This window comes from Apteryx mantelli, chromosome 2 (genome assembly GCF_036417845.1).
Source record: "Apteryx mantelli isolate bAptMan1 chromosome 2, bAptMan1.hap1, whole genome shotgun sequence".
Classification (NCBI taxonomy): Eukaryota; Metazoa; Chordata; class Aves; order Apterygiformes; family Apterygidae; genus Apteryx; species Apteryx mantelli.
This window is the reverse complement of record NC_089979.1, coordinates 38670518-38693530: the sequence shown is the minus strand read 5'-3', so window position 1 is coordinate 38693530 and position 23013 is coordinate 38670518.

Below are 23013 nucleotides of genomic sequence, written 5' to 3'. Positions count from 1 at the left end.
AGTCACACATCAGAACACCCGCAGCAAGATAGCGTAGCAAAATCCCAATGCTGTTAGCTTTTTGTCTCTATTTAAATAAGACACTGTGCTCACACTATGAAATGCATTTGTATAGAAAAAAAGTGGTCGTCAGAGACAAGAATTTATTGTTCTGTAAAAGTCCATGAGCTGGATGAAATGCAACCTATGTCTCTTTTTCTAGTGCTTTATCCTCTGCTTTTTCACTAGAAGCCCAGGAGTAGAGAATTTAAGAACAGAAATGTGCTATGTTACAGACTGGTCAGAAAGTACCAAAGGATTCAGCAGTTGGCACAAAAAGGTATTCAGGCACAGTGTACCTAAATGTTTCCATTATTTATGTCCCACACAGAAGACGAATTGTTAGTTAAACAGCTCATAAGAGGCTAAAAGAGGCTAAAAAGAGACTAAAAAAATTTTTAGTAGTTTGTTTGTTTTTAATGTCTTGAAGGGGAGCCAGTGGTAAACATACCCTTTAAACTGTACAGCTGAACTCTGTATTATTCAGGAGACATAAGAGAATTCTGCTGCAGTGAAACAGTAGTGCCTGAAACATTTCCAGAGCAAGTGAGCTGCCATGATTGGCCCAGCTGATCACTGCAGTCACTTGATATTACATAAAAGACTGGTGTCGAGGCATATGGATGAGATGATAATCATTGGGGTTTTTTTTGACATGTCCTCTTTATTAATTCAAAAGCAAAAATGTGAAAATGATTCTGTTTCTGTGTTAATGGTGGTATCCACCAAGTTAATACTCTGTACATATTAAATCACTTGATATATTTCACAAATAACTGCACCTGCCTCCATTTTGGTACTAAGGTACTGCAAAACTGGATTGGGTATAAACAGCGAGCACACAGCTTGCTGGTGTGAAGAGAACAGTGGTTTCGTCATAAACTTGGATTTACCCCATAATGACCTGAGACAAGCCAAGGTAATGAAAGACAAGTGTGGCTCAGTTCAATGAGCTCTGATTATACACACAGAGAGGTGAGCAAAAAATCCACGGCAATTTCACTGGCACTGGAAATAGGCTGGCTTCAACAACAAATCTATGATGTCCTGAAGAAACAACAGAGCAATTGCTAGGGAATAAAAGGTAGGAATGAAGATCACTGGGAGAAAAAAAAATATGTATCTCTTCATTACTCCTGTGTGGATTGACTTTTAGCCATATCTTTTCTAAGAAAAATAAGAAGAAATCTGGCTCTGCATAGTCCAGATCCTCAACATAAAGCAATACACAAATCTCCAGATAGTCTGAAAATGAAAGCAAATGTTCCTGGCACTTGATATTTTTCTAGTAATTCGCCAGTGTCAATGAAGAACCTTTTAGGACCCAGGTATGCTGTGCCTTTTGGGTTTTCCTTTATAAGTTTTCCTGTTTTGAATTTTGTTTTCTATTCTTACAAAAGGAGGAATGGTAACCTCTGTGGAAGGGGATAATATAGGAACAAAGAACTGGAAAGGATGTCATGGGTCACTGGGTTCAATTTACCTCATTAGCAAATCAACATGTCATGCAAGAGATATCTAGTTTGGAAGAGGTCATGGAGCAACGAGTGTTCTCACCGCAGAACAGCTTCAAGACAGTTATTTCTGATCTGTAGAATTAGATAAAATTTACAATTAGAAGATGCTACAGGAAGACAGCAAAAGATATTGAACACTTTACTAGCATCCCAAGTCCCTTTGCTAATGTAAAGAATTTTGTAGAATAAAGTTCTCAGAGATTATGAGAGGTGAAACCTTACTCATTTTATACAGCAAGTAAAACCCACACCAGTGGTGTCTACCAGTCTAACCTAGGAGAAAAATTCCCTCTTAAACCAATCACCAGATTTGGGTCAGCAATAATCAAGATATACCAGTGAGACTTCTAACAGAATTTAGCATCACTAAAAGCACTGCTGAACCTTCTGTTTCCTGAATCCAGCTGTGGCCAATATCTAATACCTCAGAAAAAGATGGAGAAACCCAGAAAGCTAGTTGTTCATCTGGGTCGGACAATTCCCTCCTGGATCCCACAGACATTCAGCAAAAGCTCTGAAACCTGGGTCTGCTACAACATAAGTAGAATGAAAGTGAGCCTGTCAACCTTTGATATTCTAAAACATTGGAAATCCAAAGATTCATATCACAAACTTTATTTGCTATTGTCAATAATTCCCATATATGGTTATATAATTCCTTTCATAAGCTTTGTAAAGTCTGCCCTAAAACAATTTACATTTCTTGCCTTGGCTATGCTTTCTGGAAGACCACTAGAACCTATTTCCCTCCCCTGTCTGCTTCCTCCTCCCCACCCCCCTCCCCCATCTTAATTTATTAATGACAAATACAATTTCAGTCTGATCTTTGAATCACACTCTTTAACCAGAATTTGGTCTTTTTGGAAACACTGAGATAACAATATAAATTAGGTTTGTTAAGGAGAAAATCTACACTTGAGTGCTATGAATCTATTGTTAAAAGCAGACAGACAGGCTTTCCAAGTCTACCAAGAGAATTACACAACTGTTTTCTGCTGAGAAGCAGAGGGATTTGAGTACTTTTTTTATGCTCTGAAAACTCTCAAAATCTTGCACATCCCTCTAAGGATGTACCTTCCCTCCACCGCCTCTCCAAGGAATCTCATATACATAGAAAAGTAGAGAGGTAAGAAAAAAATCCACAGAATTCCCACAGGGTGAAATGCTTTGGGAAAGAGGAGCAATTACCTGTCACCATCTTCTGGTCCTGTTTTTGAATTCTGAAAGAACTTGCTATACCGTTTACTCTTTCTATGTCATGTAAATGGGTCATGAGCCTCTTGTGCCTGACTTTGGCATAAGCTACAGAGGGAGATCAAGTAGTCTGAGCTTTGAGATATGGCTCTGACTCATTAACTTGAAGGAGGTCATGTGGGTGTCACTTGGGCTGCCCCTGTGCTAAAAACTGGTCCAAAATCTGATTCCTAATGGACCAAGATGTCACATTCTAATGATTTTTGGTTGTCTCTAGTTTCTCAGTGGATTAATGTGATAAGGGCCACAAGACCACACACTAAAAAAGCATTTAAGGACCTGCTTGAATCCCAGGAGGAGGCAGGCATATCTGTACAAGGTGATTCACATGGAGGTCATGACCAAGCAGGGGCAATTAGAAAGTAGCAGTCACCTGCACAATCCCTCACTGCGAGCAATTGGTTTGTGAGCTATTGATACCACCTCACCTGGTTGCCCTACTGGGAGTTTCCCAGGAGTTGGTTTGCAAGTGGGTCTTTCTACAAGTCATTCACCTACACCAGACCTCAGCTCAGAGGCTGACCCAGCTGAAAGGACCCTTACTGCAACACAGCCCCAAACATCCTATGACAATTATCTTAAAATAAGAAACTGGGTCATTCCTGCAGTCGTATTCATGTGAGCAATTGTTCTACACTGAGGTAGTATCGTTAAAGGAATGGACTATATTCACGAGTGAATGTTTGAAACTCTCTGTCCAGGAGAGTAGGTGCAACACATCATCATAACTTCTCTTTCCTTTTCCCAAGGCCTCTGTTTGGTGTAACACACGTACAGACTGAACCATAACGTCTGCCTTTTGTGTGGTCTATTCAGATTTCCAATTGATTCAAAAGACAAGTCTTGTTAAAGACACTATAAGAGGTTTGAACTTTGTCAGGAGCGCCCCTTGTGAGTTCAGTTCATATTACTTTGCCCGCTAGGCTCATTACAAAAAGCAAGCTGAAACCTGCTGCTTTCTGAATTCACCTGAGAAACTAAGATTGGAGCATAATATAGAGGGGCAGTGCTGTTCTCTTGATAGGCCCAGATACAGCACTGGCAATGTCCTCAGGAGCTATTGTATCTATAGATAGAAGGAAGAATTTTCAAATGTAGTACCTAAAATTCAGGTATCTATATCTCTGCCAACTTGAAATACTACATTAAACATAGCTTTGTGTGTCATATGCCTAAATTTAGACACCCTACTTTTAAAGCTGAACTTATAAGGAGGACAGTATATATCTAAGAGAAGATAAAATGCTCACTTATAGGACTTTTGACTTCATAAAAATGCTTTTTAAAGCATCATGAAAGGCCATGGAAGTATTCTTCCAACTTGCATGCAAAAGCAAAGACTTGCATACAAATAACACAACCAGAAATTAAGAGGATGATCTTTATTTTCTTTTTAAGCCAATTTAGCAAAAGTAGCTTCTTGTTCTACATAATATCACAAATAGCACTTATTGGGATTTTCACATTAGGGAAAAAGGTAACCAGCAAATGACTCCAATTACAATCATCACAAAACAAAACAGCAAGCAGGCAGTAGTTTAAGATTCATCACAGCTTTGCACTTCATGTGCTCAATCTCACCTGTACAAAGTGGATGGAAACTGCTACCAAATCAGAATAACGGTACTTTACACTCTTTTTGTATGGCTGAAAATGGCCAGTAAATACTCAATATAATGATGCATAATTATGCTTTTTTGTTTTAATTCTGCATAACCAGTGCAGTTTTGTCACTCCAACAAAACTGATCAACTGGTTATGAATCAAGGCATAGTCTCACTGCTTTAAAAATACAAATGAGAAAGCAGTCCCATCATGTGAAGTCAATTCAGAGCATTTTGATTAGCATAAGCAGAGTAGGTAGATAGAAATGTTAAAAAGTGTGAGATTTGTCAGGGAACAAAATCAATTCAAACAAATCAAATACAGGTTCATCCTTCCACCTGTGGGTGTGTGGCTGGGGGAGGAGGGTTGAAAACTCTTTTTTTGATATTTCTGTCTTGTAAAAAGACAGCATTGAGCCAAACACTGATTTCATCCACATTCTCACATCTTTACTGACTTGATCAAATTCTTCTGCAAAGTTTGCCAACAAAAAGCTAACATGCAAGACAAAACTTTAAGAAAATCAATGCCAAATAATTGTTCAAGCCATAAGAAAAAATAAATTTGCCCAATGTATTATGTCCCACTAACATTGTGGAGAGCTGTAAACCTAAGAGCTGGGGGAACTAAATGGCTCTTATTGTGCATAATATACTTTTATATACCAGCAGGCAGCACAAATCATTTCTTCACTGATGTTCAATAGCTCGTCATTCTGTCTCTTCTATACTCAGTTCTGCACCAGAACCATGACTTAAATGCTACACTGCTGTCAGCTAGTTGGCTATCCTTTCCTGGGTTGCCAAAGGGGATGCATACAAATGAAGCTATTGTCCCAGTAAGCAAGTATCTCCTGGTGGGTCAGTATATGATCAGTCTTTAAGGACACAGCATCAGCATAGAACTTGCTGTACTTTACACCAGACGTTGTCATACATGGATGTGTTTCTTTTCAGTGCTTTTAAGATGAAAGTTTGTTGGAAAAATAAGGAAGTGGACAGTGATGTCAGAATGAGAAGAGATCCAAGGTGTTTCTTGCAATATAACACTCTAGGTTTATGGATAATATCAACCATAAATTGCAAAGGATACAGATAACCTAATTTCACTAAAGTAAGTCTAAAGGTATCCTGAAGAGTGATGGAATTTGTTCATTTCAGTGTACTTACCCTCAAAACCTGAATTTATTTTAATTCTATTGAAGAAAAGTTTTAAAAATTCCTCATTTAAAAATGAGGATTCACAGTTAAAAATCTTCCCATATTTGAGGACAAGACAAAAGCTATGACTTGGTATGTTTGCATGGCTTAACTGGTATTTTAGGTACAAGTCTAACAAACGTGCTAACATATTCTCAAAGAAAAATGTTGAAATCTCTACAAAGCATAAAGTACAATCTCACTTGAAAGTCAATATTTCTTTCAAAGAAAGTCAGTTTCAAACATAAAAGTAAGGCTCTGTTCACCCTGTCCCCATCTTGGCATCCACAGAAGGATCAAGAGAGCTCTAGGTCATATAGGTAACAACTTGTCCTCATGCTCTTAAAAGTGATTTTGCCAAAAGAGACTTTGGCAAAGAATATTCTCCAATAAAAAAAGCTCTTGTCAAGATCCTTTAAAACTGGAAATAAGGGTCAGTCAATCTATTCAAGCAAAATGGATCATCATATACAAACGTGGAGGATAGACAACTCCTTAGATTCAGTCAGTGCTGGCAGAAGTATGATGCACCACAGATTTTACTACAAGAACTCCCACGGAACCAGAGACAATCCAGCTCCTATAAGTCAGTGGCTTTCTTTTGAGGGACAGACATAAGGCAATCTGACACACATAAGGCACTGACGCTATAAGAATGTTTCCTAAATTTCATTTTACTGTAGAATGCTTTTCCGAATCAGGGGACTCACCTGCTTCAACTTTCGTACCATTTCTTTAAGTGCCATGCATTTTCTTCTTAGGCCATCTGTTATTACAGGCATAAAGCAGTGATGTTGTAACTGCTGTCTTATGGCTTTATAAAACTAGATTTAAATATTTTTGCTAGTAAAATGCTCCCTTTTTTCTTCATAATCTGACCTTGATCCTTGCAGATAGACTGCATGCTTTAGATAGCCTGGTGTTCATTTCCTCACCTAGAAGTACATGACATGACAGGTGGTGGATTCACCCATTAGAGGTAGAGAATAACAATTATTGTTATGTTAGGCAGCACATAACATAATGCTTAACAGGAACAGGGTGATGCATGAAACTGAGGGCAGTGGACCAGACTGCTGCTAAAAGGCACAGAGGGACAGGGAAAAGCTCTTTTGTGTAGGAAAAGAGTCATCGGTGCACAAAGGGTTCCAGGTCAAGCCTCCAGGAGACTTAGCTCCAGACTTCTGGCCAGGCGCAATCTAAATCTTATGTACATTAATTTCTGCAAGTTCCTAAAGGCATATGTATAAGAATAAAGGTAAATGGAGGAGTATCAAAGTGAGAGCTTACAATTTGTCACTTGAAACAGAAGCAATATTAGGAATACCATCATGTGTAGTGACACTAACAACTATGACATCCAAAAAACTTCTAGAGGTCCATCTCCTAGTTCAATACAGTTCAAATTCCAGGTTAATTTTGTGAGTCAGTCCTTTTGGACTACTGATTTCTTGTGGCCCTCTCTGCCAGCTATATGCAAAGCCTACCAGAGATATATTAAGGCACTGATCTCAATCGTGACTATTCTCCTATTGCTTTGTGAGGCTGAAAACTGCACTGATAATAATCTCTGTCTTCTCTATTTCCACACTTCCTGCCTGGCAAAAAATTCTCAACAATGTGTTCAATTAAGATTATGGAAGTAAAGATTTTCTCTGCATCAACAAGCACAGAAATTCTTTGTGATCATGTCCTACATACATGCTGCCCTTTGATTTAAATCAGTACCTGTATCTCTGTATTCTCATGAGAATGTCCAAGCATTTAATAGTGCAGCTAGATTCTACATGTGTGTTGTAAAAAAATAATAAATTCTTTCAGTAGGCATTGATATAAGTTTCACCAGTTCTTCCAGTTGCTTCCACAACATCTGAGCCTTGTTCCCCATAAATAATATCCAGCAACTGTCCGCAGATGCACCAAGTTTATAGAGACCCTGGCTTATTCATACTAATGTCCAGGACAATTGTGATAGAGACATACATCCATTTGGTTAAGCATGAAATAAGACAAGAAAGGAAGAATTTTTTGAATAGACAACCTGTCTTTATTAATGAGTTTCCAGAATCAAATAGCAGCATAGGAGCACTCTTACTGACATTTTAGTTCAACATCTCAAATATGACAGACCAAAGACATAATTTATTAACAGTTGGCAGTCTGACACTGATTGGGGTCCAATGTTCACTGCAGTGTGCTCTGATTTTTTTTTCATTATTTTTTCAGATTCTTATTTTGACTTCTTAGAAGAGTTTTGTTGTTTGCTAGTACATGTACTCTAATTCCATTCTTACTCCTGATTGCATATTAAATAAACTACACACACAATTCAACATATATTTAAAATATCACTATGACAACAGGTGGAAATAAGTAATCTTAGGTAAAACTTAAGTCCTGTGTGTCTCAGCTTCCTTTCTCTTGTGAGTAATAATGCTGCCTTTTTGTCAAACACTTCCCTTTCTGTCCACCTAGATTAAGTTTTGTACCTGCATTTAGTAGAAGCATTTGAAATATTTGTGGGGAATGCTTCAGATTGTCTCATCTCAACTGTTTGAAGATGTTTCACCTTAATTTGATGGTGATCTATATGCCTTTCCAAAATATAAATAACTGATAATGGGGTGTTATTATTCATTTTTGTCCTATTGAAGATAAAGTTTAAACAATGTCATAAGCAGAACTCAAATGATAGGATCATTAAATTAAATGAGAATACACATAATGGCCCTGGATTAAATAGTAAGAATTAAGACCAATTATTCCCTCACTGTCTTTGGCAAGCAGACAAGATGAGGCAAACAATCTGTCATGATGGTGAATGAAAGTTGAAGTTCAGAGCCTGGACAGCCTTCACCATCATGATACCTTAACTTCTCCCCACAGGTACGGAAGCCCTAAAGGACTTTAGAGTTTCCAGAGATTCTTTTTTTTTCAGACTTAAGAAACACCTTTCCGCTATTTCCATCAGGAATCAAAGCAGCAGGAGTAAAGATAAAAATCACAACAAAAGACCACAGCAAAAGGAAATACAGAATGCAAAAAGGATAACTTTTTTTTCCTTCAGAAGCCAAGTTTTCTGAAGACTGATTAGAGGGTGTTGGAAGCTGGGCTCCTAAGTTCTGAATTTGCCTCTTCACAAATATACTGGCCAAGCAGATATCAGAGATCCTAGTAGTGTCGTGAATTCTTATGCTTAGGCAGTAAAGACTGACAAAAACAAGAGTAGCTGAGATAAACAGAAGTCATAAATCCCTGGATTTGCCAGTGTGGATCCATATGGTTTTTGTGACTGGGATCCAGGTTACTTTAAGTCAGCTCACTTCAATTTTGTTTGCAGAAGAAAGACTGTGAAAAACATTATTAACCTATTTTTCTAAACTAATAAATACAACAGTTTGGAATCAACATGTTTAGGATATTTTGATTTGATTTAATTTCATTTTACTTAATTTTATTTTATTTTTTCAGTCAGAAAGTTAAGATTTCCCTTCAAGGATGGAGTAAAGCACATCACCATTGACATGGAGGGAGGCGGATCAATACAAAAGAGCGGGCTGGTCCATAAAATGTTTGAGCTTCAACTACCCTTGAAATATCAAGGAACACCATGTAAGTGAATAATACAGTGAATGTATCAGCTAAAAGGCTTTGCTTTGATCAAATGGTGGCAGGACATCAGTACTCTTTCCATTCTTTAACCTATGTATGTTTGATTTGCTTTCATTATCCTTTTCACTGTGTATAGTTTGTATTTTCTTTTTTCATGAGAGACTTTAAGAAACACTCACACAAACCCAGTGGCATGATGACATCTCTCTGTACTCCAGAGAATGCTAGCACAGTACACAGTGAAGGCCCCTTCATGAATCTGTTAACCAGGAAATTTTTTTTTAGCAGGGAGGGTAAAATGCTTAAGTAAAACTATCCCAAAAAATCTTGCAAACAAGAACAAAATATAAATAACTTTTCTGACCCTAACAGAATGAAAAGCTTATAGGCTGACAAGAAAGATCTATTGGGGAGGAGCACTAGTGGGTTACTCTCATCCTTGATAAAGAGATGAGGCAGGTGGGCTATGTATTTCCACTACTGGAAGGAGGATGGCATGGAGAATCATGCAGAGTTTGTGACCTGGGAGGAAATATAGACTAGATATTGCTCTTATTCCCCTCTCTGGAGTCTTGGTTTTGTTTTTTTTGGTTTTTTAACCACCTTCTACTCCTGCTAAACTCGATTCTACCCTGCATTTTTAAGACATTCCTTTAAAAAGTCACTAGCAAATGAACCTGGGTATAATATTAAATGTAAGAAAACCTGTTCCATCCCCTTGCATATCACTCCCAACCTGTATGTTGTATACTAACATACAGAGCAATTAAGCAGTCTTGCTAAAATCCATTAATCCTCTCAGTCATCCACACTTTCTTTCTATGAAAAGCTCCCAGGTCATCAAAAAATTCTCCCCAGTGATCCAAAGCATAGTGTAGTATATTGTTCCCTCTGAGGGAACTGTTGCTCTTTCTGCCATTCACTTGCCATCTTGGGAAGCTTCAAAAGATGTCTGCTTTAATGCAATGTAGGTTCCCCTTCCTGATCAAAAGTAAAATTTTCACAAATATCCTTGAACAGCATTCATTGAATGTTACATCACCATAAACATACCAGATTTAGAAAGACATTATAGAGGGAGTTCCCAGTGTGGTGACACACTAGAGTTTGAGTGATATGACTAAAAAGTTTCTGTTTTAGCACCCCAAAAAATCAGATATCCGTTCAATGGAGTGCATGTACACAGTGCATGTACATCAAAGGTGTTTATGCACCCTCAGGAAGTAAGCCCTCTTAAAGTTTGAACAAATTGTAAGACTTCAGGCAAAATCTCTGTCTCTGAGCTAAAGAGTAGATCTCTGTTGCTTGTGAAATGAGCACAGGCTATGCATTAGAAATCTGCACTGCAGATAAAGGATCTGCAGTATAGACAGAAGAAGAAATGTTTCCCTCATTAGTGTCATTTGTTTAAAAATACAAACATGCTACACACTTCTTTCCATTTGATATAGGCTTTGGATTAGAGCCTTCAGTCTGATGAGTACACAGCCATAAAGATTGGTACCGGTAAATATGGGTTTCAGGTATGATTTTTACCATCATTGCCTTTTACAGGCACACCATGTAAAAACTATTGGATTTTAGATTTATCTCAAGTTTTATGTCATATTGCAAATGAAGCTTGGTTTGAATACACTGGAAATAATTGTTTCTAATAGAGCAATGCAATTCAATTAATATATATGTATTTATGTAAGTGTATATATGCGTGTGTGTGTGTATACAAACCCACACACGGACACACACACATTTTGAAAATTCCCTTTATATGCAAAGATTTTTAAAATGTCTTTCTCTGATACTCTGTCTTTTGACAAGCCAGTGTGCACTTTCACATTTCACAGTGCAATGCACTGCCATAAAGTACAGAGATTGTACACCTATCAGAAATATTAAGAAGTGGAAAAGATCTCAGTCATCCAGTCCATCTGCCAGATGATACAAGATTATTGCCTGTATCACATTTTCTCTCTCTTTTTTTTTTTTAAGTCTAGCTAAAGATCCTTCCACCAGATGCTGCAGAAGGTTATTACACTCCCTAATGTGTGTCACTCTCAAGTTTTTCCATTATAGAAAGCAAGAAGTTTCCCTTTCCTTAAGTCATCCTCGCTTCCCATTTTATTCCCTTATGCTATTCAGTCTATGCCTATCTTTACTGACACAGAGTCTGTGTCTCCTTTTTTCCATGCCTGCACCAGCTCCCCTTTCTCTATGGCATCATTAATAAGTTTCTTGAAATCACTTTCTAGGCTTTCATAGTCTATGCCCCTGTCACATGTTGTCTCTCATTCAGTAAAAACAGATACACTGCTTCTTCCGATCAACCCATGGTGATGGTCTTCATCATCAACTTATAACAGATTTGAAAGGCTTTCATGCTTTCTTTCCTGATGCTCCCCCTTTCCCACTCACTTGGAAAGTGCTTCCCACAGATACTGGAAAAACCTCAGCATTTCACCCCTTTAAGTACTCTTTTACCACTACACAAAAGAAAAAAAAAAATGGTGAAAGCTGGGCTGTGGGTTGTCATCCTGCGCTCCCCCCACCCTTTTGGCAACCTGTAGCCCCTGTTATCTATTAGGCAGTAAGCATTTGGGGCAAGGTCAACCTTCTTGTTGTTTCTCCCATTGGTTTCCTGGTCTGTGGCCAAGACTCTTAGCCACTGTGACAATATAAATGAGAAATGCTAATTATTAATATTCACAGCCTCATATATTTGGACACTGATTCATGAGTTCCAGTCACAGCTTATCCATGAACTATATACAAGGCAAAAAGACTCATCCCATTGATATCAGTGGGATAATTCTGCTCATCCTAGATTATACTTTCATATCTAATATAACGTGTTTAGTAAAACTTCATTAGTTATCTCTTTTCACTTTTATTACTGCAATACATCCACTACCCTCAGCCACTTTGAGGCAATTTGACAGTAACTTGTTCCATACTAGCACATGGTCAACCTTCTAACCTGACCATCCCTTTGCTTAGCTGGAGAAAACCCTGGAGATGGAAAATTATAAAGAAATTATCAGCAGTTTGTTGTAAAAGGATACGCTCTCTCCTCCCCACCTGAAAACAAATCTAATGAGAGGAGTTAATAGCAGCACCACTGCTTCCCTCAGAGAAGCTGGAATGGACTCGCGTAGTGACAGATGTAAGTGGATGTGTTTGGTTAGGGCAGGGAAACTTTCCTGACAGAAACTCTAGCTGGATTAGCCATGTAGATGCCCCTTGGACTTCCCACAAATACTGCAGTTTAAGTCTTATCATATCAGTTAGCTTCATTCATCTTAAAATCCCTTTGAAGCTGATGGATAAAATAACCATCTTTCATTCAGGTTAAACATAATTAAACTTCTTGCATGAACTAAAATACCTGAAACATGACAAGTCACTGCCCAAACTCATTACTTTCACAGGGAACTGAGTTCAAGAAGCAGGGAGACAAAAGAAAGTCAGATTTATGGAAGGTTGTGTGGGTATGTGACATAGAGGGAAAGCTGGAGAGATGTACAGACATAATGGAATTTTGTATCAAATCAGCCAAGGATGTTATCTATAGCACAGCTTTGAAAGGAAAGAGGGGAAAAAAGCTCTGAGAAAGAGTGCTTTTGGGCACAGTGCTGGGAGGAAAAAGGCTGGGAATCATAGGCGAATTATCGCCAATTGTTATTTCTCCTGTGTTCAAGAAAACACAGCTTCATACGCAGTACTGTGTGGTGCAGAGATAACGTAAGTAGAATAACTGAGCTGGCATGAAGCTCTGCCTGGGCTCTGTAACATTCCTGAGATTAACAGGATCACATTAAAGAAAGAACTAACTTCTTCATATTTTTTCCCCTAAAAGATGCAGTGCACATCATGCATAGCATTGGCCAGCCCCCGAGGATGCTGTGTGTGGCAATACTATGTTGTATGACATGCTTTTACAGTGCCTAGCACAATGTGGCTCTCAACCCTGAAGGAGGCTTCTACATGCTACCTAAGGACAAATAAATTATAATAAATACATGTGAATAAACAGTCATTTAATAGCACTTGAGACTCATTGTTATGCTGTCTCCATCTTAAAAACCTTTACTAAAAAGTAATTTTGAACTACTGTGAGGTTTTTATTTCTCCCTTCCCTTATAAACAATATCACAGGGATACACCAGGATATCTAGTTTAGGTTATCATGTCGTATTTCCTACAATGGCATGGGAATGCCTTCTCTTCCTGCACTTCTCAGTCCGTGGTGGGGTGGCTTGTAGTGCTTAACAGGAAGGGCAGAAAGGTCTTTGGATATTACTTTCCTCTTTTTAATTTTACACTGAACATTGCCTCATGCTCACTTGCCTAATGTGCAGAGCCACTATATCATCGTTTCAATATGACACATTGTGAACCTTCTGGCTTCTAGTCCAGAAGCCAAATGGCATTGTGTATTCCCTCCATTTGGCCTCATTTTCATGCTCCCCCTTTGCACTCAGGCTGACAAGAGGAGTGTATGAAGCTTTTTCTTGCTGCTGCATCTTGACCTTGACCTTAGAGCTTTAGAAAAGGCTACTTGCATGTGCAGGGCGGCCATTGTCCACGGTCAATTCCCCTTTTCTTTTGATATTAAGAGAGTAAAAGGCCATGTGATATATTCCCTTCTCAGGCCCAGCATTTTCGTCCTGCTTTCTCCCTTGCAAGTATTTTGTAGTGACCTTTTTTCTCAGGTCGGGCTTACAGCCTCATTCATTTTTTTGCTCTCTGTTCTTCCTATCCCTCTCTTTTTTCCTTGTAAACACATACACATACGCACGCGTGCGCATGCGCACTCGCACACACACACACACATGGGCGCGCACACACACACACACATGCACACACAGAGGAAAATCTATATGTGTCAGACATTCAGCAAGGGAAAGACAAAGGCACTGAGTTAATTACCCATCATTTACTGCTGCTGAGAAGAACAGATGGTAGCAGGCGATATGTAAATGGCAAGGGGCAGTGAATTATTCGATTTTTTTAGATTAATCGTCGATGACAAAGGAAGTGATTACAAGCTGTGACATTTATACAAATGTATAAAGTACATAATGCTAGAAAAAAAGAGCTTAATATTATTATGAGGATGTCAGTCTTGTGAACACCATTGTCACAATACAAAGCAACACATTTTGTGAGATCCAAGGATCTGCTTTTCTTTCATTTGCAAACTTTAGTAAGTCTTAGCCTCTGGAAACATATATTTCCCAAAATGAATCCATGCCTGACAATCATAAAAAATGTTTTGGGTATTTTTGCATATTTCCCACAAAGCAAAACAGTGCTTAGTCTGAATAGTACAGTTTACTAGGAATAAAGCTGGTGCCGAATCAGTGTGTAGGACTGTAAAATAGAAAAGGTGCTAATAAAATACAGGCAGGAAATAGAAAATAAAAGGAAAGGTGATGTTTAAGCTGACAGGCCCTCTGTGAGGACAGGAGGGTGGAAAAGTGAGGTGGAAGTGAAGACAGAAGATATTATTGTTTGTTTACTGCTTGGCTGAAAAATAATTGTTTTAGAGACTTTGAAGGTCAGAATGACATAATTTCTAGGCCAGGCCTTGCTTGGCATTACACAAACACCCAACCTGCTCATCCTCAAGGTAGTCTACTGTATTTTCTGCTGCATAAATAATTAATTGGTACATGAGAAAAACAGATGCTTCCTTTTGCAGATCATAGAAACCGCTCCATCATCAAAATGTCTTCAATCACCTAATTATTAAATCTATACGGTGCTAATAATACAGAAGGGAGAGGAAGCCAGCGAACCGCAAATTTTGTTCCCTATGAAGCATCCCAATCTACTGTATTTCTTATGTTTCACATCTCTGCAACATCAGCATGGGAAACAGAGGGGAGAGTTTGAGGGCGAGCTTATTTATCCTCCTCAGAAATACCTTCCAATCAAGCAAAGCAAAACATCACCAAAATTACTGCGAAACACTTCACTGTTATGCATGCTTTGTTGATTACAGAGGGGTGAGGGAGGAACAGAATAACATTATATTAGTCAGCAGCACTGGATAGTGCATTTAAATCTAGCAATCCATTTTGTATGAATATTGTTTCAGGAATAAAGTGCTGTCTGAACCAATCTGCCCTGAAGAAAGAGAAGTGCAAAACGCTGTAGTAGACCAGTATTTCCAGTGTGGTTTTATTAGAAGCCAGACACTCAAGATAAGCACCACCAACTAAACTAGTTGTTTCTAAGGTGTTTCTTTATTATTTTTTTTCTTCTAAAAAATGATACCTGCTTGAGAAGCAATTAACGCGCTAATACAGTTTCCACTAAAGTCAGAGGTGCACATGCTAGGATGGTTAATATATTTATCTTTCCCTAGATAAATATACCATGGCCCCCAGAATAAAAATGCATGTACAGTTATTAAAAAAACAGAGCTGCATCTATTTCTCCTGACTGTAAGAACTAATCTGAGAGTCTCTCAAATCAGCTCATATTACACATATCATCACAGCTATTTATATCATCTACATACTGCCTTGTGGGGGGTTATGGGTTAAAGCTGTAACCTGGGGGTGGAGAAAGACAGTCATTTCTTTTTTACAAGGCTAGAAAACAGAACAAAATTCTCCCTTCTGAAAATGGAAGAGAAGGAAAATATTTTTCTATAGGGCAACAATAAATGGGACATGACTTTGTTAAAATATCTAGGTAAGTGTCAAAGGCCATATTTCTTCATCCTCCCTAGACAAGATGAAAAGATTCTAATGAGAAAACTCTCGCTGCCTCCTCCCCCATCTTTTTTTTTAAACAAAGGATGGATGATTTACGACATGGGCATAAGCATATATACCTTTCTTGCACCTATAGATTCATATTTATGAGATTTTTTTTAAATGTCATAGCTAGACCATACATTACTAAAGTCTCTCCATTATTAATGTGTTAATGCATTCCAGAAGACAAAAACCAACATCAGTAGGGAAACATGATTTTATGTGGAAAAAATGGCTGAATCTGAATCCATGCTATATCTAGCCATCTATTTATATACATTCCTGCAACACAACAAATTGATGAGAGAAGGGAAAATAAAATATCCATGCATTTCTACAGCCTTCCACTGCTTTGGAGATATTTATTTATGAAAACCACAGGTAGCCATTATTTATAATACTGATCTTTTTGTTCTTTTTTTTTTTACTAAAACAAAGATGAAATTGGAATTGGTTTTGTAGGGACATTTATACTGAAAGCAGGATCATTTTATATTTTCCCAAGTTGAAGTCTGTATTCATTACTAGGAAAAATGTAAGAACAGCAAGCTAAAGTATTTTCATTTGTGGCCCATATTTATTTTACAGGAAGCCTGTCACTGCACCATTGCATAAAAATGGAATTTGAACTATGCTTGCCCAATAAAATGAACTGCAATGCACTCTTTTTGTGCACATGCTGAAATTATTCACTGGATATATATTTTTGATATGTATGTATGTACACATACGTATATACACACACACCACCCATGTACATTTTATTAAACACATTTATGCAGAGATGTTTTTTGTTTGGTTAGCTATATAGTTTGTGCCTCAAGAAGACAAGCACACCTAGAAATCACAGTGTTCCATTAACAAGATATACATATAATATTTACATGCAAATGTGTATGTTAGCCAGTGTGCAGGTATGAACACATTTGTTAGTACTGTCTTCATTTGTTTCAGTGCGTTGCAGTCAAAATAACTGCGAATTTCATTTGCTGTGCATTATAGGACATATACTCTGCAATGTAGCTAACCTGCAAAAGCATGAATATGCTATGAGAGTATCGTCTTTCCAGTTGTTGAGAAATGGACAGCAAAAATTAAAAGGTAGAATAGGATGGCCTATTGTGACAGCAAAAAGAAGACATTATTTAGTGAGAGATGTCAGGCACTGGCTAGCAGTCAACCTCCTCCAAAAAATATATTAGATTATCTTTCAGTTTATTGTATGGCATGCTATAGCTGAATCACTAATATGCTCCATCTTATTTGTGATACAATAAAAACCACAGCTGCCTGGAAAAGCAAATATTTTTCCTTTAGGTCACTTTCATATTTATAAGTATGAATTTTCTTTTTTTCATGAACATGTACATCTATCTATGTGTGCTATGCTTAGCAACATGAGTATGAATATATCATAAGAACAAACATGCTTGAAAAACGTATTTGGCAAAGCATAGATATAGGAGCACATTATTTTAAAGACTCTAGATGTAACATTTTCCTTTTGGTCAGTTCAAAACAATACAGGTCATTTAAACTCACCACACTGCTTTTATCTTCCTATTCCTTCCTTTCTATTCCTAAAATAACTCACTGTGTTCTAAGCTGAGCCTTTTCAAAAAGAAAGAAGCAATTCGGCTAACATCAATATTCAAAAATACCAAAACAAAACAACAACAAAACAGACAGAGTAACATTTAAATGATTTATCTTTATGCATTTCTTTCAATTCACTTCAACTGACTCCATTTTTATATAGGTTATAAGATTTACTATAGCAACCTAACCCCCCCCCCCAAAAAAAAAAGTCTAATACCCCCTTCTTTGTGACTTAAATCAAACCAATAGAGCCCTCTATTGGTAAAATTTGAGATTGCTACAAGATGTCTCCTGTGGTGTAAGGACGTGATGCTCGTCATTGCCTATGCCATCATGCTCCAGCTGAAGTCAAGGGCAGACCTTTTTGGACTTTGATAGCATTAGTAAAAGACCCTAAGAGAAATGGTCTTTCTTATTTCTGAGGGATGAAATTTCAGTTTTATTTATTTTTTCATGCAACAGCCCTACACAACTGGTTTATTGTGAAATGTGAGCACGTCACTGTATAAACCCATAAGACCTCTAATATAACAGTGTTCCCTTCAGAAACTTTTCAAGGCACTTCTGGAAATGATGCAAAAATATGACACTTGGTCCTAACTCAATATTTCTTCTTTGATAAGTTCAGGATTTAGACTGTACTTTCAGAAGCTATCTGGGACATCATCCCCTGTTCAGTCCTACAATTAAGGCCTTGGGTACAGTATAATTATGGGCCCTAAGGCCAAGTCACCTCAGCAACCTCAAAACGCATTGCTTTATTCATTAATACAGGAGAGAGTATGTCAGGGGTGGGAGTTGTTTCTTTAAAAAAATGTAAGGAGCTATAGAAATGTAAGAAGAAAGTCTTTACAGACAATTTTTGTCAATTTAGACATTCAAAGAAAAAAACAAACCTTGATAAGGTTCTTATGATTCGGTCACGAATTTATATCTTGCAGCCCCAGTCCTGATGAAAGAACTGCATACAGCCATGTAGTTCCACATACCTAAGGCACCACCGGCTTCATGGAGCGCTCCATAGGGCGGGCAAGAGGCAGGAGTAGACTTTGCAGGAAGGTAGACTGTAATAAACGTCTAGTTTTTTTAATTAAGAAACTATCTGTATTTTGTCCCAGCACAGTGGGACTTCAAGACTCCTTTAGCTATTACATATTTACACAGATTCATTATGATATATCCTAGCACTTTGAGATTGTTAAGTAGATATATGTATTACTTTACTATCAAGGAAAAGCACTGGCCTATCCAAGGTAGAAAATTTTCGTTTCTATTTTGCATACAGACAACCAAAGAGAAAAAGCAGATTTAGGCTGCACTGAAGTGGCCTGTCAGTCCACACCACAGCAAGACCTGTCCCCCACTTGTTTCAAATGGGATGTGGCAGGAGTACATGCTTTTTCCCTGAGGAGAGAGGGGAAGGAGGTTGGTGCATATCTGGGATATCCCAGATATGGGGATGGGACATGACCAGGTCCTGCACCTAAGCCAAAAAGCTCAGAGCCCTCTTGGGTCTTGCTGATTAGATGTAGTCTAAGGTCAAGGTCACAAGGGAACTCTGTAGTTGATGCAGTTCCTGAACACAGATAACTCAGGTATGGTACTTCCAGCAGTTAGTTGTCCACATGACCTTTGGCTTCCTCTGCCAGTCCCACATCCTCTGATCCTCTTCTTACTGACTTCAGGTCCTTTCTAAAAGTCATCATCAGTTTTTCCAGCCATCCTGGAAGCTGATCTGATTCCTGCAGGTAGGTTCTGGGCTTGGACTGGGGCTGCACAGGCAACATTAACCCAGTACCAGTCAGTTCAACCATGTTAACATCTGCATGTGTTATTCCTTCCTCCTTTAGTGTCACTTACATATTCATGAGGACATTTGCTGTACTTTTAAGGCCAAACCATGATCTCTCATATTTTCTCCATTCTGTTGTTTTTACTCTTCTGCTTTCTGTGAGCAGGAAGGCAAAAAACCTAAAAATATTGCATGCTTCTAAATGTGCAAGTCCAACAGCTCCATTGTTCAGAAGATGCAGGAACGTCTTTTGTTATTTCTTTTTTTTAATTGCAATGTCTATTGAATTTCAATAATTAAAACAATCTGTGGGTGCTCTATATACTAAAGCTTAGTATATTAAAATGTGCACCAACCAATGCCTCCTTTCAAGTTAAATTAGGGTTGTTGCATTTCAAAAGGCTTCCAATCACTTTTTTATGTGACACAAAGATAAACTAGTTTTGGAAGGTACACAAGGGCCTCTGGGGTCCACCAGAAAATGTGCCCCTGTCAAAGCACAGGTAGTCCTTCACTAAAGGTTTTCTGCTCTCATTCTCTAATAACTTAAGTTTCTGGTATGTTTTGCATACTGACCATCCTTGTAAACCTACGTGACTCAGTGGGAATTATTTAAATCCTGTTGCAGACAGACAAGACCATGGAATACTTCTGCCTCAGTGCTTGGGTATCTAGGTATTAGATGAGCAAGTACTGAGAGGAAAGGCAGAAATAAAAAGGTCCGTTTCTACTGTAAAGAAACTTGCTATACCAAATCAATCAGCTAATTTGCTTATCAAGTCTTGTAAGCACCACTTCATTCTAAGCAAGTTTCTGTGGATTTCCTAGTGCACGGGATCTCCATACTCTCCTCAACAGTACAATGGCTGGGACCAAAAAGGGAAAGTGAGGAAAAGAGTTTGTCTGATGCACCTCATTGCATTTTTTTCCCCTCTTTTACATGTTATTTATTGACTTTCCTTTCTACATTAGCCAGCCAACATAAAGCCTTTAAACCATTTAAAGTCTTGGAAAAGTGAATTTCTTTATTTCACAAACACCTCTTGTTTAACTAGGTAAAGAAGCATAATTTTTTAACTCTCTTGAGCAGAAGTAATGACTTCCTAAAAATGATGTTACTCCATGATTAAACAGAATAAAACACCACTGTGTTAAAAACAGCTTGCCTCACACCCTAAAGCTCTTGATGCTATAAATAGCAGAGGCTGGCAGCCTACAGCTCACCATCTTCCACTGCACTGACGTGCTGTGGTGGTAGTGAGGGATGCAATTGCTGCGTTCACCTGAGGAGCTAGTATTTTGGTGTCTCGTCAGTGTCTGCTGAGAAGGGGCTTCCAATTGGCTGACTTTTACCCTGTTAGGAAAATTACAGCTGTCCTTGTTAAATCTCTTCCCTTCTTTTTTGCCCAGAGTGACACAGGCAAGAAGTTTGGATGGGTACAACGTGGGTGTGACTGGTAAGGAAATGCAATAACAATGACATTAAAGGGAATGCAATTTCACATGCCCAGCCTTGCAGGGAAGAAATAACAGGAATAAAAATAAATTAACATAAACATAGCATATAATCTGAGACTTGTATTGTACAAGAAAAATAATTTTTAAAAACAACCTTACAGAGGAAGATGCTGGTATTATTCTGAAATTGTTTACCTATGTATTTGACTGATAACATTATTCTATCATGTGGAGAAGGAAGGGAATGGGAAGCCTATTGCAAGGCTGTATTAACCCCAGGAAAAAGTGAAAAAGAAAGGATCCAAAAATGTTCAGAAAGGGTGATGGTCCGAAGATCTAAAAAGAAAGTGATGTGTAACAAAGAGAAAGATTAGATCAAGTCACCTGGATGAGATTTGTGCTCAGATCTCACCTGCCTATGAGTGAAGGAAGGCTGGCACACTTCAGCAGCTGTGACCCTTCTGCTCAGCCATTCCTGAGAGGGTGCCAAGAACTGGGACAAGGACAGGGACAGACTGGGAAGATACCCCACCATCTATGAGGAGAAAGGTCCTCACAGGAGAGACTGCCCACACCTCCTTCTTAGGAAGTCATCATAGCAATCATCACTCCACCCAATACTGCCAGCCAGGGGAGCCAGGCTCACAGTGCTCCCTTCCTCCATGCATAATCTGGTGGCTTCAGCATGCTGGTACCTTCTCCTCTCCCAGGCCAGGCATACAGCCAACCTCACAAGGACTGGTCAGAAGAGTGTCAAAAAAATCCAAAAAGAGTCAAAACATCAGTGAATACACTTTACTGGAGAGAAAAAGAATGAGATGAGAAATACTGGAGAAAATTCTCTTTACTAAGTTTGGTGACAAAGCACCAGGCAAGACATCACCTGGGATGCAGATTTCTTATTTGTGATACCACAGGAGTAGCAATTTGGCTCAGCCCTTCTGAACCTCCCTACAGCCTTTCTCTGTCAGGGTCATGTTGCAAAATATGGCTGCTTCCAAAAGAGGAAAGGAGCAGCCAGGAAAAATCCCCAGAAGACCTCAAGCATTTTGTAATTGCCTCTTGATAGGTAGGTTATTAACCAGTGTGCTTGTACCTTAAAGGTCAATGCACATTCTCCTTAAAATTTCAGTGCACATTTGTGCTCTACTGTATGCTTTTGATTTCCCTCAGAAACTGGCACAGGAGAAGTAGACATGATTCTAGGCTATTGGAGCAATGTCTACTCTAAGGATGCTTAATTTTTTGTCTCAGATTAAATAAATTTTATTTCCAGTCTGCCCAAACTTTGGGGAATCTTCCAGTCAGCTAAGGTGAGAAAATATCAAGGTGGCAATTGTTGCCTGCTGCATTTACTGCTTGAGATTGAAATCTGTGTTGCTTTAACATGTTTGTGCAGTTAATATGCTGCATTGAGGAGTTGAGGAGGAAAGAGAAGGGCAATGACCAATTCACCTGCTAGCTTAATAGCCTATCTGAATAACGCTAAAAGCAAACTGCGGTTTTGACTGTAAGCAGTGATGTCCTCAGAGCCAGAGATGTTATTACATACTTGAGATCAATATACATTATAAAACAATGTCATCTTTATTTTCTCCTTTAACCTCTGGAAGTTATATGTCTCTAAAACACTAAAATACATCACAATATTGGTGATTACAGATTCTAAATTTCTTACCTAACATGGCTACAATATGAATGTCACGAAGCCTAAAATTCAAATTATCGGCGGGTGATTGTTGTGGGGGACTCCCTGCTGCAGGGGACGGAGGCATCTATCTGCCAACCTGACCCCATGTCTAGAGAGGTTTGTGGCCTGCCAGGGGCTCGTGTGAGAGATGTCATGCAAAGACTGCCTAGGCTCGTCCATTCTTCGGACTATTACGCACTGCTGCTCTTCCATGTGGGCGCCAATGACACCAAGGGCAAACTGGAGACCATCAAGCAGGATTTCAGAGCTCTGGGGATGGTGGTCAAGGGTCTGGGAGCCCAGGTCATCTTCTCCTCAATCCTGCCAGTGAGGGGGATGGATGAGAGGAGGAGGAGACGGACTTTCCAGGTTAACGACTGGCTGCGCCGCTGGTGTTGGCAACAGGGTTTTGGTTTCTACGACCATGGGACCCTGTTTGAAGATCGACAACTGATGGCGAGAGATGGGATCCACCTCACGA